This window comes from Pleurodeles waltl, unplaced genomic scaffold, assembly GCF_031143425.1.
Source record: "Pleurodeles waltl isolate 20211129_DDA unplaced genomic scaffold, aPleWal1.hap1.20221129 scaffold_86, whole genome shotgun sequence".
NCBI classification, from domain to species: Eukaryota; Metazoa; Chordata; class Amphibia; order Caudata; family Salamandridae; genus Pleurodeles; species Pleurodeles waltl.
Genome location: NW_027150400.1, coordinates 1,170,734 through 1,194,612, shown reverse-complemented (window position 1 = coordinate 1,194,612; position 23,879 = coordinate 1,170,734). Strand labels below are relative to the sequence as shown.

Genomic DNA, 23,879 nt, shown 5'->3' with positions numbered 1-23,879 from the left:
CCTTGATTCCACCTTTCCTTTTTCAAGGAAGTAGGCACGAAGTTTAAATGAAAAGGGAGAAATGGTTGTGAAAAAGAGTCTTAGGTCCAAATTGTGGGTGCTAGATTTTGAAAGGTACTTGATGGCATGAATAAATGTTTCGATTTGGAGGAGGTGTGTGGATGAAAGAAAAATGGGCGTACTCTGTAGAATGAGTGTGAGATTGTAAACGGTATTTGAAGTAAATATTGATTGCTGGTGCTCTGAAAATGTAGGTTTAAGCCTTTAAAAGAAGAGGCAGTTTCCAAGTGGGGGAATTGAACCCCAGTCTCCCAGCTCCCAGGCAGGGACACTCTCCACTATACTAAGTAGGAAGAGATATTTTTGTGTGTGCTGAGCAGCTCCTTCTTCTGTCCAACCCGCCCTCTCTGTGCCAAGCGTCTGAGTTTTTCCATTTCTCACTTCCTTCCCACCCACACGGGGGGGCAGAGCTGGCTTAAGGATGCTGCAACTGTGGCACTCGCACTGCTCGCTCACATGCACGGGGGCACCCACCTCAGGGGGGGGGGGGGGGCGCTCTGCTTAGTCTCAACTTAACATTTAATACAACCTGCTGCAGAGTTCCTTCCCTTTACAGATTTCAGGCAACAATCAAAATGGCAACACAACTCTTCTCATTAATCTTCCTGCCAGAGAGAGCCCAGATTTTTGCCTGCTAGCAGCAGGGCCGGCTGTAGCCCTGGTGGCTGGAAGACAGTCTTTTTTGGCACCCCCCAACCCCCTTCACTCCATCACCACCTACTCGGATTCACTCACTGCCACCCGCCAAATGTGCCCCTCATCTATCCATAGCCCCTCTCACATAGATTAGATTTGTTTTAAAGAGCTGGATAGCTGCTTGACTATCCAGACAGCTCTCCACATTAGATATGGTTCTGTTCTTTGCGTCAGGCACATGAACCCTCTACGCTATTTTATATCTAGTCAAAGCTGCCTCTGGACAAAACCACCAACTCTCTCCCTAGCAGGAACGGTAATCACAAGAGGTATCTTGGCATTTTATTTGCTTTCTGTAGTTTGGACACACAAGGAACTTTCCAGCATGAGCTTTTAAATCGCAAGTTTCGTAAGTTATTGCTAAACACAGCGCCCCCCGAGGTCAGCAACTCCAATCCTGGTCAGCACCCGGTGCGGCCGCACTGCTCGCACCTCCCTAAACCCGGCCCTGAGTGGCAGTTTTGCATCGCCATGAAATTGTCATGCCGTTGAGGTCAGTGTGTGACGTGGCCAAGGCTATCCTATTTGAGGACTCCGGGAGAGACAGCTGCTCCCTTAATGATGGAGTGGCCTTCTGACTGAAGTCACCTGAGGCAGGGGCCCACTGTCAGAGGCCTTATGGGGCAGGGACCCGCTGCAACTCCTGGCTTGCCCCATGCAACCCCTGGAGAACCCTAAATGACATCCATGTAAGTGCCTACTGTCGAGGTCAGCAAGGTCAGTGTGTGGCTCGGCCCAGGCTATCCTATCTGAGGTCTCCTGAAGTGACAGCTGCCACCTTAAAGAAGGAGTGGCGTTCTGACTGGCGCCAACTGAGGTAGGGGCCCGCTGTCAGAGGCCATATGGGGGAGGGGCCCGCTGCGACATCTGGCTTGCCCCTTGCGACCCCTGGTGACCCCTAGGTGACATCCATGCGAGCGCTTGCCGTCAAGGTCAGCGTGTGGCGCGGCCAAGGCTATCCTCCCCTGAGGCTCCTGAAGGGACAGCTGGCGCCTGAAGTAAGGAGTGGCCTTCTGACCGAAGTCACCTGAGGCAGGTGCCCGCCGTCAGAGGCCTTATGGGGCAGGGGCTAAAGGGACATTTTAAGTCCAGCCAGAAGGCAGAAGGTTTGGTCTGTGCTGTCCTGGGGCAGGACTTCCTCCTTAGTAGGGCTGCCACCTGGCTGTGTTTTTTGAACTACCTCGTCTGTACGTTTAATTCCAGGCTGGTAAAAATATTGAGAAAAGCTGTGAAATTCAGGTTCTAAGAAAGGAGGCAACCCCAATCTTATACACACTGCGCTGACACTTACAAAGGGTATTCCTGGTGCAGCAGGGAAATGTGCCCCCTGGAGACATCTTGCAGTCACTATGTGGACAAGCAAGAGCTCTGGAGCTCTGGAGCTCTCAGCTGATCACAGCAAGATGGAGTGCTTTCAGATGTTATTTGGAGTGAAAAAAAGAGCTGTGAGAAAGCTGTGTGATATTGTGAGAAAAGTCAATTAAAGAAGAACTAGTGGTAATGAAGCATTTGTAATTGAAAGCTTTCCTAATGTGTTTGAATCCATGAAAAGTGTAAAATGAAAGGTTTCCTATAAGAAATGTAAGTGTAGAAGTAAAAAGTGTAAGGAACTGCGCGTTCCCTGACCGGGAATCGAACCCGGGCCGCGGCGGTGAGAGCGCTGAATCCTAACCACTAGACCACCAGGGAGCAGGCACAGGTCGTCCACCACCACCCAATATAGAAACAAGAACTGGTCAGCAGGCTACTCAGGATCCCATTTCCTATTACAGGAAAATTAAAGCAGACATGCAAGGACACACCATTTTCAGGCACAGCATGAAGAAAGAAATTGACTGCACCTCAAATGCACTCACAACTCTTCACACTTTACAGCTCTCCAAGACCTAGCACACCCTCATAAGACATCCCATCCTTCAGCAGTAATAGCACTTACACACTTAACTAGCAGGAAAATTCAGAAGTACAATTAAAGGGACGATCAGTGCTTCTTCTCAGAGCCCCGATAGGAGGGCAGCTCTTAGCTTTCCCAGGTCAACGCAGGCATCTCCAGCTCTACATGTGCAGGCTTTTACTTAAGGTGCTGGGACCTGCACTCCTCTTTTACAATGCTGTGTATAGAACTACGAGTCCCACAATGCAGTGTAACACATGACCTGCTTTCGATAGTCATGGAAGAACCTCGGAACTAGAAAAGCTCTGATGAGATTAGTGGGTGGGCACGTCCGGGTCACTGCTTGTTTTCCTTTCTCAGTGTGTCTGTAAATTATACAACTTTACACTTTATCTAAAGATAAAAGGTTTCACCTTCCTATAAAACAATTCCTCCTTCAGAGTGTGCCCCAACATTTCATTTACTTAGTGTGAGAAAACAAAATAGCTTAAATGCATTTTTTTTATCATGCAGTACTTTCCTTTTTATCTCATGAAAAATCCTTGATTCCACCTTTCCTTTTTCAAGGAAGTAGGCAGGAAGTTTAAATGAAAAGGGAGAAATGGTTGTGAAAAAGAGTCTTAGGTCCAAATTGTGGGTGCTAGATTTTGAAAGGTACTTGATGGCATGAATAAATGTTTCGATTTGGAGGAGGTGTGTGGATGAAAGAAAAATGGGCGTACTCTGTAGTATGAGTGTGAGATTGTAAACGGTATTTGAAGTAAATATTGATTGCTGGTGCTCTGAAAATGTAGGTTTAAGCCTTTAAAAGAAGAGGCAGTTTCCAAGTGGAGGAATTGAACCCCAGTCTCCCAGGCAGGGACACTCTCCACTATACTAAGTAGGAAGAGATATTTTTGTGTGTGCTGAGCAGCTCCTTCTTCTGTCCAACCCGCCCTCTCTGTGCCAAGCGTCTGAGTTTTTCCATTTCTCACTTCCTTCCCACCCACACGGGGGGGCAGAGCTGGCTTAAGGATGCTGCAACTGTTGCACTCGCACTGCTCGCTCACATGCACGGGGGCACCCACCTCAGGGGGGGGGGGGGGCGCTCTGCTTAGTCTCAACTTAACATTTAATACAACCTGCTGCAGAGTTCCTTCCCTTTACAGATTTCAGGCAACAATCAAAATGGCAACACAACTCTTCTCATTAATCTTCCTGCCAGAGAGAGCCCAGATTTTTGCCTGCTAGCAGCAGGGCCGGCTGTAGCCCTGGTGGCTGGAAGACAGTCTTTTTTGGCACCCCCCAACCCCCTTCACTCCATCACCACCTACTCGGATTCACTCACTGCCACCCGCCAAATGTGCCCCTCATCTATCCATAGCCCCTCTCACATAGATTAGATTTGTTTTAAAGAGCTGGATAGCTGCTTGACTATCCAGACAGCTCTCCACATTAGATATGGTTCTGTTCTTTGCGTCAGGCACATGAACCCTCTACGCTATTTTATATCTAGTCAAAGCTGCCTCTGGACAAAACCACCAACTCTCTCCCTAGCAGGAACGGTAATCACAAGAGGTATCTTGGCATTTTATTTGCTTTCTGTAGTTTGGACACACAAGGAACTTTCCAGCATGAGCTTTTAAATCGCAAGTTTCGTAAGTTATTGCTAAACACAGCGCCCCCCGAGGTCAGCAACTCCAATCCTGGTCAGCACCCGGTGCGGCCGCACTGCTCGCACCTCCCTAAACCCGGCCCTGAGTGGCAGTTTTGCATCGCCATGAAATTGTCATGCCGTTGAGGTCAGTGTGTGACGTGGCCAAGGCTATCCTATTTGAGGACTCCGGGAGAGACAGCTGCTCCCTTAATGATGGAGTGGCCTTCTGACTGAAGTCACCTGAGGCAGGGGCCCACTGTCAGAGGCCTTATGGGGCAGGGACCCGCTGCAACTCCTGGCTTGCCCCATGCAACCCCTGGAGAACCCTAAATGACATCCATGTAAGTGCCTACTGTCGAGGTCAGCAAGGTCAGTGTGTGGCTCGGCCCAGGCTATCCTATCTGAGGTCTCCTGAAGTGACAGCTGCCACCTTAAAGAAGGAGTGGCGTTCTGACTGGCGCCAACTGAGGTAGGGGCCCGCTGTCAGAGGCCATATGGGGGAGGGGCCCGCTGCGACATCTGGCTTGCCCCTTGCGACCCCTGGTGACCCCTAGGTGACATCCATGCGAGCGCTTGCCGTCAAGGTCAGCGTGTGGCGCGGCCAAGGCTATCCTCCCCTGAGGCTCCTGAAGGGACAGCTGGCGCCTGAAGTAAGGAGTGGCCTTCTGACCGAAGTCACCTGAGGCAGGTGCCCGCCGTCAGAGGCCTTATGGGGCAGGGGCTAAAGGGACATTTTAAGTCCAGCCAGAAGGCAGAAGGTTTGGTCTGTGCTGTCCTGGGGCAGGACTTCCTCCTTAGTAGGGCTGCCACCTGGCTGTGTTTTTTGAACTACCTCGTCTGTACGTTTAATTCCAGGCTGGTAAAAATATTGAGAAAAGCTGTGAAATTCAGGTTCTAAGAAAGGAGGCAACCCCAATCTTATACACACTGCGCTGACACTTACAAAGGGTATTCCTGGTGCAGCAGGGAAATGTGCCCCCTGGAGACATCTTGCAGTCACTATGTGGACAAGCAAGAGCTCTGGAGCTCTGGAGCTCTCAGCTGATCACAGCAAGATGGAGTGCTTTCAGATGTTATTTGGAGTGAAAAAAAGAGCTGTGAGAAAGCTGTGTGATATTGTGAGAAAAGTCAATTAAAGAAGAACTAGTGGTAATGAAGCATTTGTAATTGAAAGCTTTCCTAATGTGTTTGAATCCATGAAAAGTGTAAAATGAAAGGTTTCCTATAAGAAATGTAAGTGTAGAAGTAAAAAGTGTAAGGAACTGCGCGTTCCCTGACCGGGAATCGAACCCGGGCCGCGGCGGTGAGAGCGCTGAATCCTAACCACTAGACCACCAGGGAGCAGGCACAGGTCGTCCACCACCACCCAATATAGAAACAAGAACTGGTCAGCAGGCTACTCAGGATCCCATTTCCTATTACAGGAAAATTAAAGCAGACATGCAAGGACACACCATTTTCAGGCACAGCATGAAGAAAGAAATTGACTGCACCTCAAATGCACTCACAACTCTTCACACTTTACAGCTCTCCAAGACCTAGCACACCCTCATAAGACATCCCATCCTTCAGCAGTAATAGCACTTACACACTTAACTAGCAGGAAAATTCAGAAGTACAATTAAAGGGACAATCAGTGCTTCTTCTCAGAGCCCCGATAGGAGGGCAGCTCTTAGCTTTCCAAGGTCAACGCAGGCATCTCCAGCTCTACATGTGCAGGCTTTTACTTAAGGTGCTGGGACCTTCACTCCTCTTTTACAATGCTGTGTATAGAACTACGAGTCCCACAATGCAGTGTAACACATGACCTGCTGTCGATAGTCATGGAAGAACCTCGGAACTAGAAAAGCTCTGATGAGATTAGTGGGTGGGCACGTCCGGGTCACTGCTTGTTTTCCTTTCTCAGTGTGTCTGTAAATTATACAACTTTACACTTTAACTAAAGATAAAAGGTTTCACCTTCCTATAAAACAATTCCTCCTTCAGAGTGTGCCCCAACATTTCATTTACTTAGTGTGAGAAAACAAAATAGCTTAAATGCATTTTTTTTATCATGCAGTACTTTCCTTTTTATCTCATGAAAAATCCTTGATTCCACCTTTCCTTTTTCAAGGAAGTAGGCACGAAGTTTAAATGAAAAGGGAGAAATGGTTGTGAAAAAGAGTCTTAGGTCCAAATTGTGGGTGCTAGATTTTGAAAGGTACTTGATGGCATGAATAAATGTTTCGATTTGGAGGAGGTGTGTGGATGAAAGAAAAATGGGCGTACTCTGTAGAATGAGTGTGAGATTGTAAACGGTATTTGAAGTAAATATTGATTGCTGGTGCTCTGAAAATGTAGGTTTAAGCCTTTAAAAGAAGAGGCAGTTTCCAAGTGGGGGAATTGAACCCCAGTCTCCCAGCTCCCAGGCAGGGACACTCTCCACTATACTAAGTAGGAAGAGATATTTTTGTGTGTGCTGAGCAGCTCCTTCTTCTGTCCAACCCGCCCTCTCTGTGCCAAGCGTCTGAGTTTTTCCATTTCTCACTTCCTTCCCACCCACACGGGGGGGCAGAGCTGGCTTAAGGATGCTGCAACTGTGGCACTCGCACTGCTCGCTCACATGCACGGGGGCACCCACCTCAGGGGGGGGGGGGGGGCGCTCTGCTTAGTCTCAACTTAACATTTAATACAACCTGCTGCAGAGTTCCTTCCCTTTACAGATTTCAGGCAACAATCAAAATGGCAACACAACTCTTCTCATTAATCTTCCTGCCAGAGAGAGCCCAGATTTTTGCCTGCTAGCAGCAGGGCCGGCTGTAGCCCTGGTGGCTGGAAGACAGTCTTTTTTGGCACCCCCCAACCCCCTTCACTCCATCACCACCTACTCGGATTCACTCACTGCCACCCGCCAAATGTGCCCCTCATCTATCCATAGCCCCTCTCACATAGATTAGATTTGTTTTAAAGAGCTGGATAGCTGCTTGACTATCCAGACAGCTCTCCACATTAGATATGGTTCTGTTCTTTGCGTCAGGCACATGAACCCTCTACGCTATTTTATATCTAGTCAAAGCTGCCTCTGGACAAAACCACCAACTCTCTCCCTAGCAGGAACGGTAATCACAAGAGGTATCTTGGCATTTTATTTGCTTTCTGTAGTTTGGACACACAAGGAACTTTCCAGCATGAGCTTTTAAATCGCAAGTTTCGTAAGTTATTGCTAAACACAGCGCCCCCCGAGGTCAGCAACTCCAATCCTGGTCAGCACCCGGTGCGGCCGCACTGCTCGCACCTCCCTAAACCCGGCCCTGAGTGGCAGTTTTGCATCGCCATGAAATTGTCATGCCGTTGAGGTCAGTGTGTGACGTGGCCAAGGCTATCCTATTTGAGGACTCCGGGAGAGACAGCTGCTCCCTTAATGATGGAGTGGCCTTCTGACTGAAGTCACCTGAGGCAGGGGCCCACTGTCAGAGGCCTTATGGGGCAGGGACCCGCTGCAACTCCTGGCTTGCCCCATGCAACCCCTGGAGAACCCTAAATGACATCCATGTAAGTGCCTACTGTCGAGGTCAGCAAGGTCAGTGTGTGGCTCGGCCCAGGCTATCCTATCTGAGGTCTCCTGAAGTGACAGCTGCCACCTTAAAGAAGGAGTGGCGTTCTGACTGGCGCCAACTGAGGTAGGGGCCCGCTGTCAGAGGCCATATGGGGGAGGGGCCCGCTGCGACATCTGGCTTGCCCCTTGCGACCCCTGGTGACCCCTAGGTGACATCCATGCGAGCGCTTGCCGTCAAGGTCAGCGTGTGGCGCGGCCAAGGCTATCCTCCCCTGAGGCTCCTGAAGGGACAGCTGGCGCCTGAAGTAAGGAGTGGCCTTCTGACCGAAGTCACCTGAGGCAGGTGCCCGCCGTCAGAGGCCTTATGGGGCAGGGGCTAAAGGGACATTTTAAGTCCAGCCAGAAGGCAGAAGGTTTGGTCTGTGCTGTCCTGGGGCAGGACTTCCTCCTTAGTAGGGCTGCCACCTGGCTGTGTTTTTTGAACTACCTCGTCTGTACGTTTAATTCCAGGCTGGTAAAAATATTGAGAAAAGCTGTGAAATTCAGGTTCTAAGAAAGGAGGCAACCCCAATCTTATACACACTGCGCTGACACTTACAAAGGGTATTCCTGGTGCAGCAGGGAAATGTGCCCCCTGGAGACATCTTGCAGTCACTATGTGGACAAGCAAGAGCTCTGGAGCTCTGGAGCTCTCAGCTGATCACAGCAAGATGGAGTGCTTTCAGATGTTATTTGGAGTGAAAAAAAGAGCTGTGAGAAAGCTGTGTGATATTGTGAGAAAAGTCAATTAAAGAAGAACTAGTGGTAATGAAGCATTTGTAATTGAAAGCTTTCCTAATGTGTTTGAATCCATGAAAAGTGTAAAATGAAAGGTTTCCTATAAGAAATGTAAGTGTAGAAGTAAAAAGTGTAAGGAACTGCGCGTTCCCTGACCGGGAATCGAACCCGGGCCGCGGCGGTGAGAGCGCTGAATCCTAACCACTAGACCACCAGGGAGCAGGCACAGGTCGTCCACCACCACCCAATATAGAAACAAGAACTGGTCAGCAGGCTACTCAGGATCCCATTTCCTATTACAGGAAAATTAAAGCAGACATGCAAGGACACACCATTTTCAGGCACAGCATGAAGAAAGAAATTGACTGCACCTCAAATGCACTCACAACTCTTCACACTTTACAGCTCTCCAAGACCTAGCACACCCTCATAAGACATCCCATCCTTCAGCAGTAATAGCACTTACACACTTAACTAGCAGGAAAATTCAGAAGTACAATTAAAGGGACGATCAGTGCTTCTTCTCAGAGCCCCGATAGGAGGGCAGCTCTTAGCTTTCCCAGGTCAACGCAGGCATCTCCAGCTCTACATGTGCAGGCTTTTACTTAAGGTGCTGGGACCTGCACTCCTCTTTTACAATGCTGTGTATAGAACTACGAGTCCCACAATGCAGTGTAACACATGACCTGCTTTCGATAGTCATGGAAGAACCTCGGAACTAGAAAAGCTCTGATGAGATTAGTGGGTGGGCACGTCCGGGTCACTGCTTGTTTTCCTTTCTCAGTGTGTCTGTAAATTATACAACTTTACACTTTATCTAAAGATAAAAGGTTTCACCTTCCTATAAAACAATTCCTCCTTCAGAGTGTGCCCCAACATTTCATTTACTTAGTGTGAGAAAACAAAATAGCTTAAATGCATTTTTTTTATCATGCAGTACTTTCCTTTTTATCTCATGAAAAATCCTTGATTCCACCTTTCCTTTTTCAAGGAAGTAGGCAGGAAGTTTAAATGAAAAGGGAGAAATGGTTGTGAAAAAGAGTCTTAGGTCCAAATTGTGGGTGCTAGATTTTGAAAGGTACTTGATGGCATGAATAAATGTTTCGATTTGGAGGAGGTGTGTGGATGAAAGAAAAATGGGCGTACTCTGTAGTATGAGTGTGAGATTGTAAACGGTATTTGAAGTAAATATTGATTGCTGGTGCTCTGAAAATGTAGGTTTAAGCCTTTAAAAGAAGAGGCAGTTTCCAAGTGGAGGAATTGAACCCCAGTCTCCCAGGCAGGGACACTCTCCACTATACTAAGTAGGAAGAGATATTTTTGTGTGTGCTGAGCAGCTCCTTCTTCTGTCCAACCCGCCCTCTCTGTGCCAAGCGTCTGAGTTTTTCCATTTCTCACTTCCTTCCCACCCACACGGGGGGGCAGAGCTGGCTTAAGGATGCTGCAACTGTTGCACTCGCACTGCTCGCTCACATGCACGGGGGCACCCACCTCAGGGGGGGGGGGGGGCGCTCTGCTTAGTCTCAACTTAACATTTAATACAACCTGCTGCAGAGTTCCTTCCCTTTACAGATTTCAGGCAACAATCAAAATGGCAACACAACTCTTCTCATTAATCTTCCTGCCAGAGAGAGCCCAGATTTTTGCCTGCTAGCAGCAGGGCCGGCTGTAGCCCTGGTGGCTGGAAGACAGTCTTTTTTGGCACCCCCCAACCCCCTTCACTCCATCACCACCTACTCGGATTCACTCACTGCCACCCGCCAAATGTGCCCCTCATCTATCCATAGCCCCTCTCACATAGATTAGATTTGTTTTAAAGAGCTGGATAGCTGCTTGACTATCCAGACAGCTCTCCACATTAGATATGGTTCTGTTCTTTGCGTCAGGCACATGAACCCTCTACGCTATTTTATATCTAGTCAAAGCTGCCTCTGGACAAAACCACCAACTCTCTCCCTAGCAGGAACGGTAATCACAAGAGGTATCTTGGCATTTTATTTGCTTTCTGTAGTTTGGACACACAAGGAACTTTCCAGCATGAGCTTTTAAATCGCAAGTTTCGTAAGTTATTGCTAAACACAGCGCCCCCCGAGGTCAGCAACTCCAATCCTGGTCAGCACCCGGTGCGGCCGCACTGCTCGCACCTCCCTAAACCCGGCCCTGAGTGGCAGTTTTGCATCGCCATGAAATTGTCATGCCGTTGAGGTCAGTGTGTGACGTGGCCAAGGCTATCCTATTTGAGGACTCCGGGAGAGACAGCTGCTCCCTTAATGATGGAGTGGCCTTCTGACTGAAGTCACCTGAGGCAGGGGCCCACTGTCAGAGGCCTTATGGGGCAGGGACCCGCTGCAACTCCTGGCTTGCCCCATGCAACCCCTGGAGAACCCTAAATGACATCCATGTAAGTGCCTACTGTCGAGGTCAGCAAGGTCAGTGTGTGGCTCGGCCCAGGCTATCCTATCTGAGGTCTCCTGAAGTGACAGCTGCCACCTTAAAGAAGGAGTGGCGTTCTGACTGGCGCCAACTGAGGTAGGGGCCCGCTGTCAGAGGCCATATGGGGGAGGGGCCCGCTGCGACATCTGGCTTGCCCCTTGCGACCCCTGGTGACCCCTAGGTGACATCCATGCGAGCGCTTGCCGTCAAGGTCAGCGTGTGGCGCGGCCAAGGCTATCCTCCCCTGAGGCTCCTGAAGGGACAGCTGGCGCCTGAAGTAAGGAGTGGCCTTCTGACCGAAGTCACCTGAGGCAGGTGCCCGCCGTCAGAGGCCTTATGGGGCAGGGGCTAAAGGGACATTTTAAGTCCAGCCAGAAGGCAGAAGGTTTGGTCTGTGCTGTCCTGGGGCAGGACTTCCTCCTTAGTAGGGCTGCCACCTGGCTGTGTTTTTTGAACTACCTCGTCTGTACGTTTAATTCCAGGCTGGTAAAAATATTGAGAAAAGCTGTGAAATTCAGGTTCTAAGAAAGGAGGCAACCCCAATCTTATACACACTGCGCTGACACTTACAAAGGGTATTCCTGGTGCAGCAGGGAAATGTGCCCCCTGGAGACATCTTGCAGTCACTATGTGGACAAGCAAGAGCTCTGGAGCTCTGGAGCTCTCAGCTGATCACAGCAAGATGGAGTGCTTTCAGATGTTATTTGGAGTGAAAAAAAGAGCTGTGAGAAAGCTGTGTGATATTGTGAGAAAAGTCAATTAAAGAAGAACTAGTGGTAATGAAGCATTTGTAATTGAAAGCTTTCCTAATGTGTTTGAATCCATGAAAAGTGTAAAATGAAAGGTTTCCTATAAGAAATGTAAGTGTAGAAGTAAAAAGTGTAAGGAACTGCGCGTTCCCTGACCGGGAATCGAACCCGGGCCGCGGCGGTGAGAGCGCTGAATCCTAACCACTAGACCACCAGGGAGCAGGCACAGGTCGTCCACCACCACCCAATATAGAAACAAGAACTGGTCAGCAGGCTACTCAGGATCCCATTTCCTATTACAGGAAAATTAAAGCAGACATGCAAGGACACACCATTTTCAGGCACAGCATGAAGAAAGAAATTGACTGCACCTCAAATGCACTCACAACTCTTCACACTTTACAGCTCTCCAAGACCTAGCACACCCTCATAAGACATCCCATCCTTCAGCAGTAATAGCACTTACACACTTAACTAGCAGGAAAATTCAGAAGTACAATTAAAGGGACGATCAGTGCTTCTTCTCAGAGCCCCGATAGGAGGGCAGCTCTTAGCTTTCCCAGGTCAACGCAGGCATCTCCAGCTCTACATGTGCAGGCTTTTACTTAAGGTGCTGGGACCTGCACTCCTCTTTTACAATGCTGTGTATAGAACTACGAGTCCCACAATGCAGTGTAACACATGACCTGCTTTCGATAGTCATGGAAGAACCTCGGAACTAGAAAAGCTCTGATGAGATTAGTGGGTGGGCACGTCCGGGTCACTGCTTGTTTTCCTTTCTCAGTGTGTCTGTAAATTATACAACTTTACACTTTATCTAAAGATAAAAGGTTTCACCTTCCTATAAAACAATTCCTCCTTCAGAGTGTGCCCCAACATTTCATTTACTTAGTGTGAGAAAACAAAATAGCTTAAATGCATTTTTTTTATCATGCAGTACTTTCCTTTTTATCTCATGAAAAATCCTTGATTCCACCTTTCCTTTTTCAAGGAAGTAGGCAGGAAGTTTAAATGAAAAGGGAGAAATGGTTGTGAAAAAGAGTCTTAGGTCCAAATTGTGGGTGCTAGATTTTGAAAGGTACTTGATGGCATGAATAAATGTTTCGATTTGGAGGAGGTGTGTGGATGAAAGAAAAATGGGCGTACTCTGTAGTATGAGTGTGAGATTGTAAACGGTATTTGAAGTAAATATTGATTGCTGGTGCTCTGAAAATGTAGGTTTAAGCCTTTAAAAGAAGAGGCAGTTTCCAAGTGGAGGAATTGAACCCCAGTCTCCCAGGCAGGGACACTCTCCACTATACTAAGTAGGAAGAGATATTTTTGTGTGTGCTGAGCAGCTCCTTCTTCTGTCCAACCCGCCCTCTCTGTGCCAAGCGTCTGAGTTTTTCCATTTCTCACTTCCTTCCCACCCACACGGGGGGGCAGAGCTGGCTTAAGGATGCTGCAACTGTTGCACTCGCACTGCTCGCTCATATGCACGGGGGCACCCACCTCAGGGGGGGGGGGGGCGCTCTGCTTAGTCTCAACTTAACATTTAATACAACCTGCTGCAGAGTTCCTTCCCTTTACAGATTTCAGGCAACAATCAAAATGGCAACACAACTCTTCTCATTAATCTTCCTGCCAGAGAGAGCCCAGATTTTTGCCTGCTAGCAGCAGGGCCGGCTGTAGCCCTGGTGGCTGGAAGACAGTCTTTTTTGGCACCCCCCAACCCCCTTCACTCCATCACCACCTACTCGGATTCACTCACTGCCACCCGCCAAATGTGCCCCTCATCTATCCATAGCCCCTCTCACATAGATTAGATTTGTTTTAAAGAGCTGGATAGCTGCTTGACTATCCAGACAGCTCTCCACATTAGATATGGTTCTGTTCTTTGCGTCAGGCACATGAACCCTCTACGCTATTTTATATCTAGTCAAAGCTGCCTCTGGACAAAACCACCAACTCTCTCCCTAGCAGGAACGGTAATCACAAGAGGTATCTTGGCATTTTATTTGCTTTCTGTAGTTTGGACACACAAGGAACTTTCCAGCATGAGCTTTTAAATCGCAAGTTTCGTAAGTTATTGCTAAACACAGCGCCCCCCGAGGTCAGCAACTCCAATCCTGGTCAGCACCCGGTGCGGCCGCACTGCTCGCACCTCCCTAAACCCGGCCCTGAGTGGCAGTTTTGCATCGCCATGAAATTGTCATGCCGTTGAGGTCAGTGTGTGACGTGGCCAAGGCTATCCTATTTGAGGACTCCGGGAGAGACAGCTGCTCCCTTAATGAAGGAGTGGCCTTCTGACTGAAGTCACCTGAGGCAGGGGCCCACTGTCAGAGGCCTTATGGGGCAGGGACCCGCTGCAACTCCTGGCTTGCCCCATGCAACCCCTGGAGAACCCTAAATGACATCCATGTAAGTGCCTACTGTCGAGGTCAGCAAGGTCAGTGTGTGGCTCGGCCCAGGCTATCCTATCTGAGGTCTCCTGAAGTGACAGCTGCCACCTTAAAGAAGGAGTGGCGTTCTGACTGGCGCCAACTGAGGTAGGGGCCCGCTGTCAGAGGCCATATGGGGGAGGGGCCCGCTGCGACATCTGGCTTGCCCCTTGCGACCCCTGGTGACCCCTAGGTGACATCCATGCGAGCGCTTGCCGTCAAGGTCAGCGTGTGGCGCGGCCAAGGCTATCCTCCCCTGAGGCTCCTGAAGGGACAGCTGGCGCCTGAAGTAAGGAGTGGCCTTCTGACCGAAGTCACCTGAGGCAGGTGCCCGCCGTCAGAGGCCTTATGGGGCAGGAGCTAAAGGGACATTTTAAGTCCAGCCAGAAGGCAGAAGGTTTGGTCTGTGCTGTCCGGGGGCAGGACTTCCTCCTTAGTAGGGCTGCCACCTGGCTGTGTTTTTTGAACTACCTCGTCTGTACGTTTAATTCCAGGCTGGTAAAAATATTGAGAAAAGCTGTGAAATTCAGGTTCTAAGAAAGGAGGCAACCCCAATCTTATACACACTGCGCTGACACTTACAAAGGGTATTCCTGGTGCAGCAGGGAAATGTGCCCCCTGGAGACATCTTGCAGTCACTATGTGGACAAGCAAGAGCTCTGGAGCTCTGGAGCTCTCAGCTGATCACAGCAAGATGGAGTGCTTTCAGATGTTATTTGGAGTGAAAAAAAGAGCTGTGAGAAAGCTGTGTGATATTGTGAGAAAAGTCAATTAAAGAAGAACTAGTGGTAATGAAGCATTTGTAATTGAAAGGTTTCCTAATGTGTTTGAATCCATGAAAAGTGTAAAATGAAAGGTTTCCTATAAGAAATGTAAGTGTAGAAGTAAAAAGTGTAAGGAACTGCACGTTCCCTGACCGGGAATCGAACCCGGGCCGCGGCGGTGAGAGCGCTGAATCCTAACCACTAGACCACCAGGGAGCAGGCACAGGTCGTCCACCACCACCCAATATAGAAACAAGAACTGGTCAGCAGGCTACTCAGGATCCCATTTCCTATTACAGGAAAATTAAAGCAGACATGCAAGGACACACCATTTTCAGGCACAGCATGAAGAAAGAAATTGACTGCACCTCAAATGCACTCACAACTCTTCACACTTTACAGCTCTCCAAGACCTAGCACACCCTCATAAGACATCCCATCCTTCAGCAGTAATAGCACTTACACACTTAACTAGCAGGAAAATTCAGAAGTACAATTAAAGGGACAATCAGTGCTTCTTCTCAGAGCCCCGATAGGAGGGCAGCTCTTAGCTTTCCAAGGTCAACGCAGGCATCTCCAGCTCTACATGTGCAGGCTTTTACTTAAGGTGCTGGGACCTTCACTCCTCTTTTACAATGCTGTGTATAGAACTACGAGTCCCACAATGCAGTGTAACACATGACCTGCTGTCGATAGTCATGGAAGAACCTCGGAACTAGAAAAGCTCTGATGAGATTAGTGGGTGGGCACGTCCGGGTCACTGCTTGTTTTCCTTTCTCAGTGTGTCTGTAAATTATACAACTTTACACTTTAACTAAAGATAAAAGGTTTCACCTTCCTATAAAACAATTCCTCCTTCAGAGTGTGCCCCAACATTTCATTTACTTAGTGTGAGAAAACAAAATAGCTTAAATGCATTTTTTTTATCATGCAGTACTTTCCTTTTTATCTCATGAAAAATCCTTGATTCCACCTTTCCTTTTTCAAGGAAGTAGGCACGAAGTTTAAATGAAAAGGGAGAAATGGTTGTGAAAAAGAGTCTTAGGTCCAAATTGTGGGTGCTAGATTTTGAAAGGTACTTGATGGCATGAATAAATGTTTCGATTTGGAGGAGGTGTGTGGATGAAAGAAAAATGGGCGTACTCTGTAGTATGAGTGTGAGATTGTAAACGGTATTTGAAGTAAATATTGATTGCTGGTGCTCTGAAAATGTAGGTTTAAGCCTTTAAAAGAAGAGGCAGTTTCCAAGTGGGGGAATTGAACCCCAGTCTCCCAGCTCCCAGGCAGGGACACTCTCCACTATACTAAGTAGGAAGAGATATTTTTGTGTGTGCTGAGCAGCTCCTTCTTCTGTCCAACCCGCCCTCTCTGTGCCAAGCGTCTGAGTTTTTCCATTTCTCACTTCCTTCCCACCCACACGGGGGGGCAGAGCTGGCTTAAGGATGCTGCAACTGTGGCACTCGCACTGCTCGCTCACATGCACGGGGGCACCCACCTCAGGGGGGGGGGGGGCGCTCTGCTTAGTCTCAACTTAACATTTAATACAACCTGCTGCAGAGTTCCTTCCCTTTACAGATTTCAGGCAACAATCAAAATGGCAACACAACTCTTCTCATTAATCTTCCTGCCAGAGAGAGCCCAGATTTTTGCCTGCTAGCAGCAGGGCCGGCTGTAGCCCTGGTGGCTGGAAGACAGTCTTTTTTGGCACCCCCCAACCCCCTTCACTCCATCACCACCTACTCGGATTCACTCACTGCCACCCGCCAAATGTGCCCCTCATCTATCCATAGCCCCTCTCACATAGATTAGATTTGTTTTAAAGAGCTGGATAGCTGCTTGACTATCCAGACAGCTCTCCACATTAGATATGGTTCTGTTCTTTGCGTCAGGCACATGAACCCTCTACGCTATTTTATATCTAGTCAAAGCTGCCTCTGGACAAAACCACCAACTCTCTCCCTAGCAGGAACGGTAATCACAAGAGGTATCTTGGCATTTTATTTGCTTTCTGTAGTTTGGACACACAAGGAACTTTCCAGCATGAGCTTTTAAATCGCAAGTTTCGTAAGTTATTGCTAAACACAGCGCCCCCCGAGGTCAGCAACTCCAATCCTGGTCAGCACCCGGTGCGGCCGCACTGCTCGCACCTCCCTAAACCCGGCCCTGAGTGGCAGTTTTGCATCGCCATGAAATTGTCATGCCGTTGAGGTCAGTGTGTGACGTGGCCAAGGCTATCCTATTTGAGGACTCCGGGAGAGACAGCTGCTCCCTTAATGATGGAGTGGCCTTCTGACTGAAGTCACCTGAGGCAGGGGCCCACTGTCAGAGGCCTTATGGGGCAGGGACCCGCTGCAACTCCTGGCTTGCCCCATGCAACCCCTGGAGAACCCTAAATGACATCCATGTAAGTGCCTACTGTCGAGGTCAGCAAGGTCAGTGTGTGGCTCGGCCCAGGCTATCCTATCTGAGGTCTCCTGAAGTGACAGCTGCCACCTTAAAGAAGGAGTGGCGTTCTGACTGGCGCCAACTGAGGTAGGGGCCCGCTGTCAGAGGCCATATGGGGGAGGGGCCCGCTGCGACATCTGGCTTGCCCCTTGCGACCCCTGGTGACCCCTAGGTGACATCCATGCGAGCGCTTGCCGTCAAGGTCAGCGTGTGGCGCGGCCAAGGCTATCCTCCCCTGAGGCTCCTGAAGGGACAGCTGGCGCCTGAAGTAAGGAGTGGCCTTCTGACCGAAGTCACCTGAGGCAGGTGCCCGCCGTCAGAGGCCTTATGGGGCAGGGGCTAAAGGGACATTTTAAGTCCAGCCAGAAGGCAGAAGGTTTGGTCTGTGCTGTCCTGGGGCAGGACTTCCTCCTTAGTAGGGCTGCCACCTGGCTGTGTTTTTTGAACTACCTCGTCTGTACGTTTAATTCCAGGCTGGTAAAAATATTGAGAAAAGCTGTGAAATTCAGGTTCTAAGAAAGGAGGCAACCCCAATCTTATACACACTGCGCTGACACTTACAAAGGGTATTCCTGGTGCAGCAGGGAAATGTGCCCCCTGGAGACATCTTGCAGTCACTATGTGGACAAGCAAGAGCTCTGGAGCTCTGGAGCTCTCAGCTGATCACAGCAAGATGGAGTGCTTTCAGATGTTATTTGGAGTGAAAAAAAGAGCTGTGAGAAAGCTGTGTGATATTGTGAGAAAAGTCAATTAAAGAAGAACTAGTGGTAATGAAGCATTTGTAATTGAAAGGTTTCCTAATGTGTTTGAATCCATGAAAAGTGTAAAATGAAAGGTTTCCTATAAGAAATGTAAGTGTAGAAGTAAAAAGTGTAAGGAACTGCGCGTTCCCTGACCGGGAATCGAACCCGGGCCGCGGCGGTGAGAGCGCTGAATCCTAACCACTAGACCACCAGGGAGCAGGCACAGGTCGTCCACCACCACCCAATATAGAAACAAGAACTGGTCAGCAGGCTACTCAGGATCCCATTTCCTATTACAGGAAAATTAAAGCAGACATGCAAGGACACACCATTTTCAGGCACAGCATGAAGAAAGAAATTGACTGCACCTCAAATGCACTCACAACTCTTCACACTTTACAGCTCTCCAAGACCTAGCACACCCTCATAAGACATCCCATCCTTCAGCAGTAATAGCACTTACACACTTAACTAGCAGGAAAATTCAGAAGTACAATTAAAGGGACGATCAGTGCTTCTTCTCAGAGCCCCGATAGGAGGGCAGCTCTTAGCTTTCCCAGGTCAACGCAGGCATCTCCAGCTCTACATGTGCAGGCTTTTACTTAAGGTGCTGGGACCTGCACTCCTCTTTTACAATGCTGTGTATAGAACTACGAGTCCCACAATGCAGTGTAACACATGACCTGCTTTCGATAGTCATGGAAGAACCTCGGAACTAGAAAAGCTCTGATGAGATTAGTGGGTGGGCACGTCCGGGTCACTGCTTGTTTTCCTTTCTCAGTGTGTCTGTAAATTATACAACTTTACACTTTATCTAAAGATAAAAGGTTTCACCTTCCTATAAAACAATTCCTCCTTCAGAGTGTGCCCCAACATTTCATTTACTTAGTGTGAGAAAACAAAATAGCTTAAATGCATTTTTTTTATCATGCAGTACTTTCCTTTTTATCTCATGAAAAATCCTTGATTCCACCTTTCCTTTTTCAAGGAAGTAGGCAGGAAGTTTAAATGAAAAGGGAGAAATGGTTGTGAAAAAGAGTCTTAGGTCCAAATTGTGGGTGCTAGATTTTGAAAGGTACTTGATGGCATGAATAAATGTTTCGATTTGGAGGAGGTGTGTGGATGAAAGAAAAATGGGCGTACTCTGTAGTATGAGTGTGAGATTGTAAACGGTATTTGAAGTAAATATTGATTGCTGGTGCTCTGAAAATGTAGGTTTAAGCCTTTAAAAGAAGAGGCAGTTTCCAAGTGGAGGAATTGAACCCCAGTCTCCCAGGCAGGGACACTCTCCACTATACTAAGTAGGAAGAGATATTTTTGTGTGTGCTGAGCAGCTCCTTCTTCTGTCCAACCCGCCCTCTCTGTGCCAAGCGTCTGAGTTTTTCCATTTCTCACTTCCTTCCCACCCACACGGGGGGGCAGAGCTGGCTTAAGGATGCTGCAACTGTTGCACTCGCACTGCTCGCTCACATGCACGGGGGCACCCACCTCAGGGGGGGGGGGGGCGCTCTGCTTAGTCTCAACTTAACATTTAATACAACCTGCTGCAGAGTTCCTTCCCTTTACAGATTTCAGGCAACAATCAAAATGGCAACACAACTCTTCTCATTAATCTTCCTGCCAGAGAGAGCCCAGATTTTTGCCTGCTAGCAGCAGGGCCGGCTGTAGCCCTGGTGGCTGGAAGACAGTCTTTTTTGGCACCCCCCAACCCCCTTCACTCCATCACCACCTACTCGGATTCACTCACTGCCACCCGCCAAATGTGCCCCTCATCTATCCATAGCCCCTCTCACATAGATTAGATTTGTTTTAAAGAGCTGGATAGCTGCTTGACTATCCAGACAGCTCTCCACATTAGATATGGTTCTGTTCTTTGCGTCAGGCACATGAACCCTCTACGCTATTTTATATCTAGTCAAAGCTGCCTCTGGACAAAACCACCAACTCTCTCCCTAGCAGGAACGGTAATCACAAGAGGTATCTTGGCATTTTATTTGCTTTCTGTAGTTTGGACACACAAGGAACTTTCCAGCATGAGCTTTTAAATCGCAAGTTTCGTAAGTTATTGCTAAACACAGCGCCCCCCGAGGTCAGCAACTCCAATCCTGGTCAGCACCCGGTGCGGCCGCACTGCTCGCACCTCCCTAAACCCGGCCCTGAGTGGCAGTTTTGCATCGCCATGAAATTGTCATGCCGTTGAGGTCAGTGTGTGACGTGGCCAAGGCTATCCTATTTGAGGACTCCGGGAGAGACAGCTGCTCCCTTAATGATGGAGTGGCCTTCTGACTGAAGTCACCTGAGGCAGGGGCCCACTGTCAGAGGCCTTATGGGGCAGGGACCCGCTGCAACTCCTGGCTTGCCCCATGCAACCCCTGGAGAACCCTAAATGACATCCATGTAAGTGCCTACTGTCGAGGTCAGCAAGGTCAGTGTGTGGCTCGGCCCAGGCTATCCTATCTGAGGTCTCCTGAAGTGACAGCTGCCACCTTAAAGAAGGAGTGGCGTTCTGACTGGCGCCAACTGAGGTAGGGGCCCGCTGTCAGAGGCCATATGGGGGAGGGGCCCGCTGCGACATCTGGCTTGCCCCTTGCGACCCCTGGTGACCCCTAGGTGACATCCATGCGAGCGCTTGCCGTCAAGGTCAGCGTGTGGCGCGGCCAAGGCTATCCTCCCCTGAGGCTCCTGAAGGGACAGCTGGCGCCTGAAGTAAGGAGTGGCCTTCTGACCGAAGTCACCTGAGGCAGGTGCCCGCCGTCAGAGGCCTTATGGGGCAGGGGCTAAAGGGACATTTTAAGTCCAGCCAGAAGGCAGAAGGTTTGGTCTGTGCTGTCCTGGGGCAGGACTTCCTCCTTAGTAGGGCTGCCACCTGGCTGTGTTTTTTGAACTACCTCGTCTGTACGTTTAATTCCAGGCTGGTAAAAATATTGAGAAAAGCTGTGAAATTCAGGTTCTAAGAAAGGAGGCAACCCCAATCTTATACACACTGCGCTGACACTTACAAAGGGTATTCCTGGTGCAGCAGGGAAATGTGCCCCCTGGAGACATCTTGCAGTCACTATGTGGACAAGCAAGAGCTCTGGAGCTCTGGAGCTCTCAGCTGATCACAGCAAGATGGAGTGCTTTCAGATGTTATTTGGAGTGAAAAAAAGAGCTGTGAGAAAGCTGTGTGATATTGTGAGAAAAGTCAATTAAAGAAGAACTAGTGGTAATGAAGCATTTGTAATTGAAAGCTTTCCTAATGTGTTTGAATCCATGAAAAGTGTAAAATGAAAGGTTTCCTATAAGAAATGTAAGTGTAGAAGTAAAAAGTGTAAGGAACTGCGCGTTCCCTGACCGGGAATCGAACCCGGGCCGCGGCGGTGAGAGCGCTGAATCCTAACCACTAGACCACCAGGGAGCAGGCACAGGTCGTCCACCACCACCCAATATAGAAACAAGAACTGGTCAGCAGGCTACTCAGGATCCCATTTCCTATTACAGGAAAATTAAAGCAGACATGCAAGGACACACCATTTTCAGGCACAGCATGAAGAAAGAAATTGACTGCACCTCAAATGCACTCACAACTCTTCACACTTTACAGCTCTCCAAGACCTAGCACACCCTCATAAGACATCCCATCCTTCAGCAGTAATAGCACTTACACACTTAACTAGCAGGAAAATTCAGAAGTACAATTAAAGGGACGATCAGTGCTTCTTCTCAGAGCCCCGATAGGAGGGCAGCTCTTAGCTTTCCCAGGTCAACGCAGGCATCTCCAGCTCTACATGTGCAGGCTTTTACTTAAGGTGCTGGGACCTGCACTCCTCTTTTACAATGCTGTGTATAGAACTACGAGTCCCACAATGCAGTGTAACACATGACCTGCTTTCGATAGTCATGGAAGAACCTCGGAACTAGAAAAGCTCTGATGAGATTAGTGGGTGGGCACGTCCGGGTCACTGCTTGTTTTCCTTTCTCAGTGTGTCTGTAAATTATACAACTTTACACTTTATCTAAAGATAAAAGGTTTCACCTTCCTATAAAACAATTCCTCCTTCAGAGTGTGCCCCAACATTTCATTTACTTAGTGTGAGAAAACAAAATAGCTTAAATGCATTTTTTTTATCATGCAGTACTTTCCTTTTTATCTCATGAAAAATCCTTGATTCCACCTTTCCTTTTTCAAGGAAGTAGGCAGGAAGTTTAAATGAAAAGGGAGAAATGGTTGTGAAAAAGAGTCTTAGGTCCAAATTGTGGGTGCTAGATTTTGAAAGGTACTTGATGGCATGAATAAATGTTTCGATTTGGAGGAGGTGTGTGGATGAAAGAAAAATGGGCGTACTCTGTAGTATGAGTGTGAGATTGTAAACGGTATTTGAAGTAAATATTGATTGCTGGTGCTCTGAAAATGTAGGTTTAAGCCTTTAAAAGAAGAGGCAGTTTCCAAGTGGAGGAATTGAACCCCAGTCTCCCAGGCAGGGACACTCTCCACTATACTAAGTAGGAAGAGATATTTTTGTGTGTGCTGAGCAGCTCCTTCTTCTGTCCAACCCGCCCTCTCTGTGCCAAGCGTCTGAGTTTTTCCATTTCTCACTTCCTTCCCACCCACACGGGGGGGCAGAGCTGGCTTAAGGATGCTGCAACTGTTGCACTCGCACTGCTCGCTCACATGCACGGGGGCACCCACCTCAGGGGGGGGGGGGGGCGCTCTGCTTAGTCTCAACTTAACATTTAATACAACCTGCTGCAGAGTTCCTTCCCTTTACAGATTTCAGGCAACAATCAAAATGGCAACACAACTCTTCTCATTAATCTTCCTGCCAGAGAGAGCCCAGATTTTTGCCTGCTAGCAGCAGGGCCGGCTGTAGCCCTGGTGGCTGGAAGACAGTCTTTTTTGGCACCCCCCAACCCCCTTCACTCCATCACCACCTACTCGGATTCACTCACTGCCACCCGCCAAATTTGCCCCTCATCTATCCATAGCCCCTCTCACATAGATTAGATTTGTTTTAAAGAGCTGGATAGCTGCTTGACTATCCAGACAGCTCTCCACATTAGATATGGTTCTGTTCTTTGCGTCAGGCACATGAACCCTCTACGCTATTTTATATCTAGTCAAAGCTGCCTCTGGACAAAACCACCAACTCTCTCCCTAGCAGGAACGGTAATCACAAGAGGTATCTTGGCATTTTATTTGCTTTCTGTAGTTTGGACACACAAGGAACTTTCCAGCATGAGCTTTTAAATCGCAAGTTTCGTAAGTTATTGCTAAACACAGCGCCCCCCGAGGTCAGCAACTCCAATCCTGGTCAGCACCCGGTGCGGCCGCACTGCTCGCACCTCCCTAAACCCGGCCCTGAGTGGCAGTTTTGCATCGCCATGAAATTGTCATGCCGTTGAGGTCAGTGTGTGACGTGGCCAAGGCTATCCTATTTGAGGACTCCGGGAGAGACAGCTGCTCCCTTAATGATGGAGTGGCCTTCTGACTGAAGTCACCTGAGGCAGGGGCCCACTGTCAGAGGCCTTATGGGGCAGGGACCCGCTGCAACTCCTGGCTTGCCCCATGCAACCCCTGGAGAACCCTAAATGACATCCATGTAAGTGCCTACTGTCGAGGTCAGCAAGGTCAGTGTGTGGCTCGGCCCAGGCTATCCTATCTGAGGTCTCCTGAAGTGACAGCTGCCACCTTAAAGAAGGAGTGGCGTTCTGACTGGCGCCAACTGAGGTAGGGGCCCGCTGTCAGAG

General features: G+C 48.8%; 7 non-coding genes across 7 annotated transcripts; all 7 read right to left on the bottom strand.

Moving 5' to 3' along the window:
* Window positions 1-2,373: 2,373 nt before the first annotated feature.
* On the bottom strand, window positions 2,374-2,445 carry TRNAE-CUC (transfer RNA glutamic acid (anticodon CUC)). The gene has a single exon. It is a non-coding gene; the product is annotated as a tRNA-Glu (tRNA).
* A 3,110-nt stretch (window positions 2,446-5,555) lies between these two features.
* On the bottom strand, window positions 5,556-5,627 carry TRNAE-CUC (transfer RNA glutamic acid (anticodon CUC)). Its single transcript has one exon. It is a non-coding gene; the product is annotated as a tRNA-Glu (tRNA).
* Window positions 5,628-8,745: 3,118 nt separating this feature from the next.
* On the bottom strand, window positions 8,746-8,817 carry TRNAE-CUC (transfer RNA glutamic acid (anticodon CUC)). Its single transcript has one exon. It is a non-coding gene; the product is annotated as a tRNA-Glu (tRNA).
* Window positions 8,818-11,927: 3,110 nt separating this feature from the next.
* Window positions 11,928-11,999, bottom strand: TRNAE-CUC (transfer RNA glutamic acid (anticodon CUC)). The gene has a single exon. It is a non-coding gene; the product is annotated as a tRNA-Glu (tRNA).
* Window positions 12,000-15,108: 3,109 nt separating this feature from the next.
* Window positions 15,109-15,180, bottom strand: TRNAE-CUC (transfer RNA glutamic acid (anticodon CUC)). Its single transcript has one exon. It is a non-coding gene; the product is annotated as a tRNA-Glu (tRNA).
* Window positions 15,181-18,296: 3,116 nt separating this feature from the next.
* On the bottom strand, window positions 18,297-18,368 carry TRNAE-CUC (transfer RNA glutamic acid (anticodon CUC)). Its single transcript has one exon. It is a non-coding gene; the product is annotated as a tRNA-Glu (tRNA).
* A 3,109-nt stretch (window positions 18,369-21,477) lies between these two features.
* On the bottom strand, window positions 21,478-21,549 carry TRNAE-CUC (transfer RNA glutamic acid (anticodon CUC)). Its single transcript has one exon. It is a non-coding gene; the product is annotated as a tRNA-Glu (tRNA).
* Window positions 21,550-23,879: the final 2,330 nt, after the last annotated feature.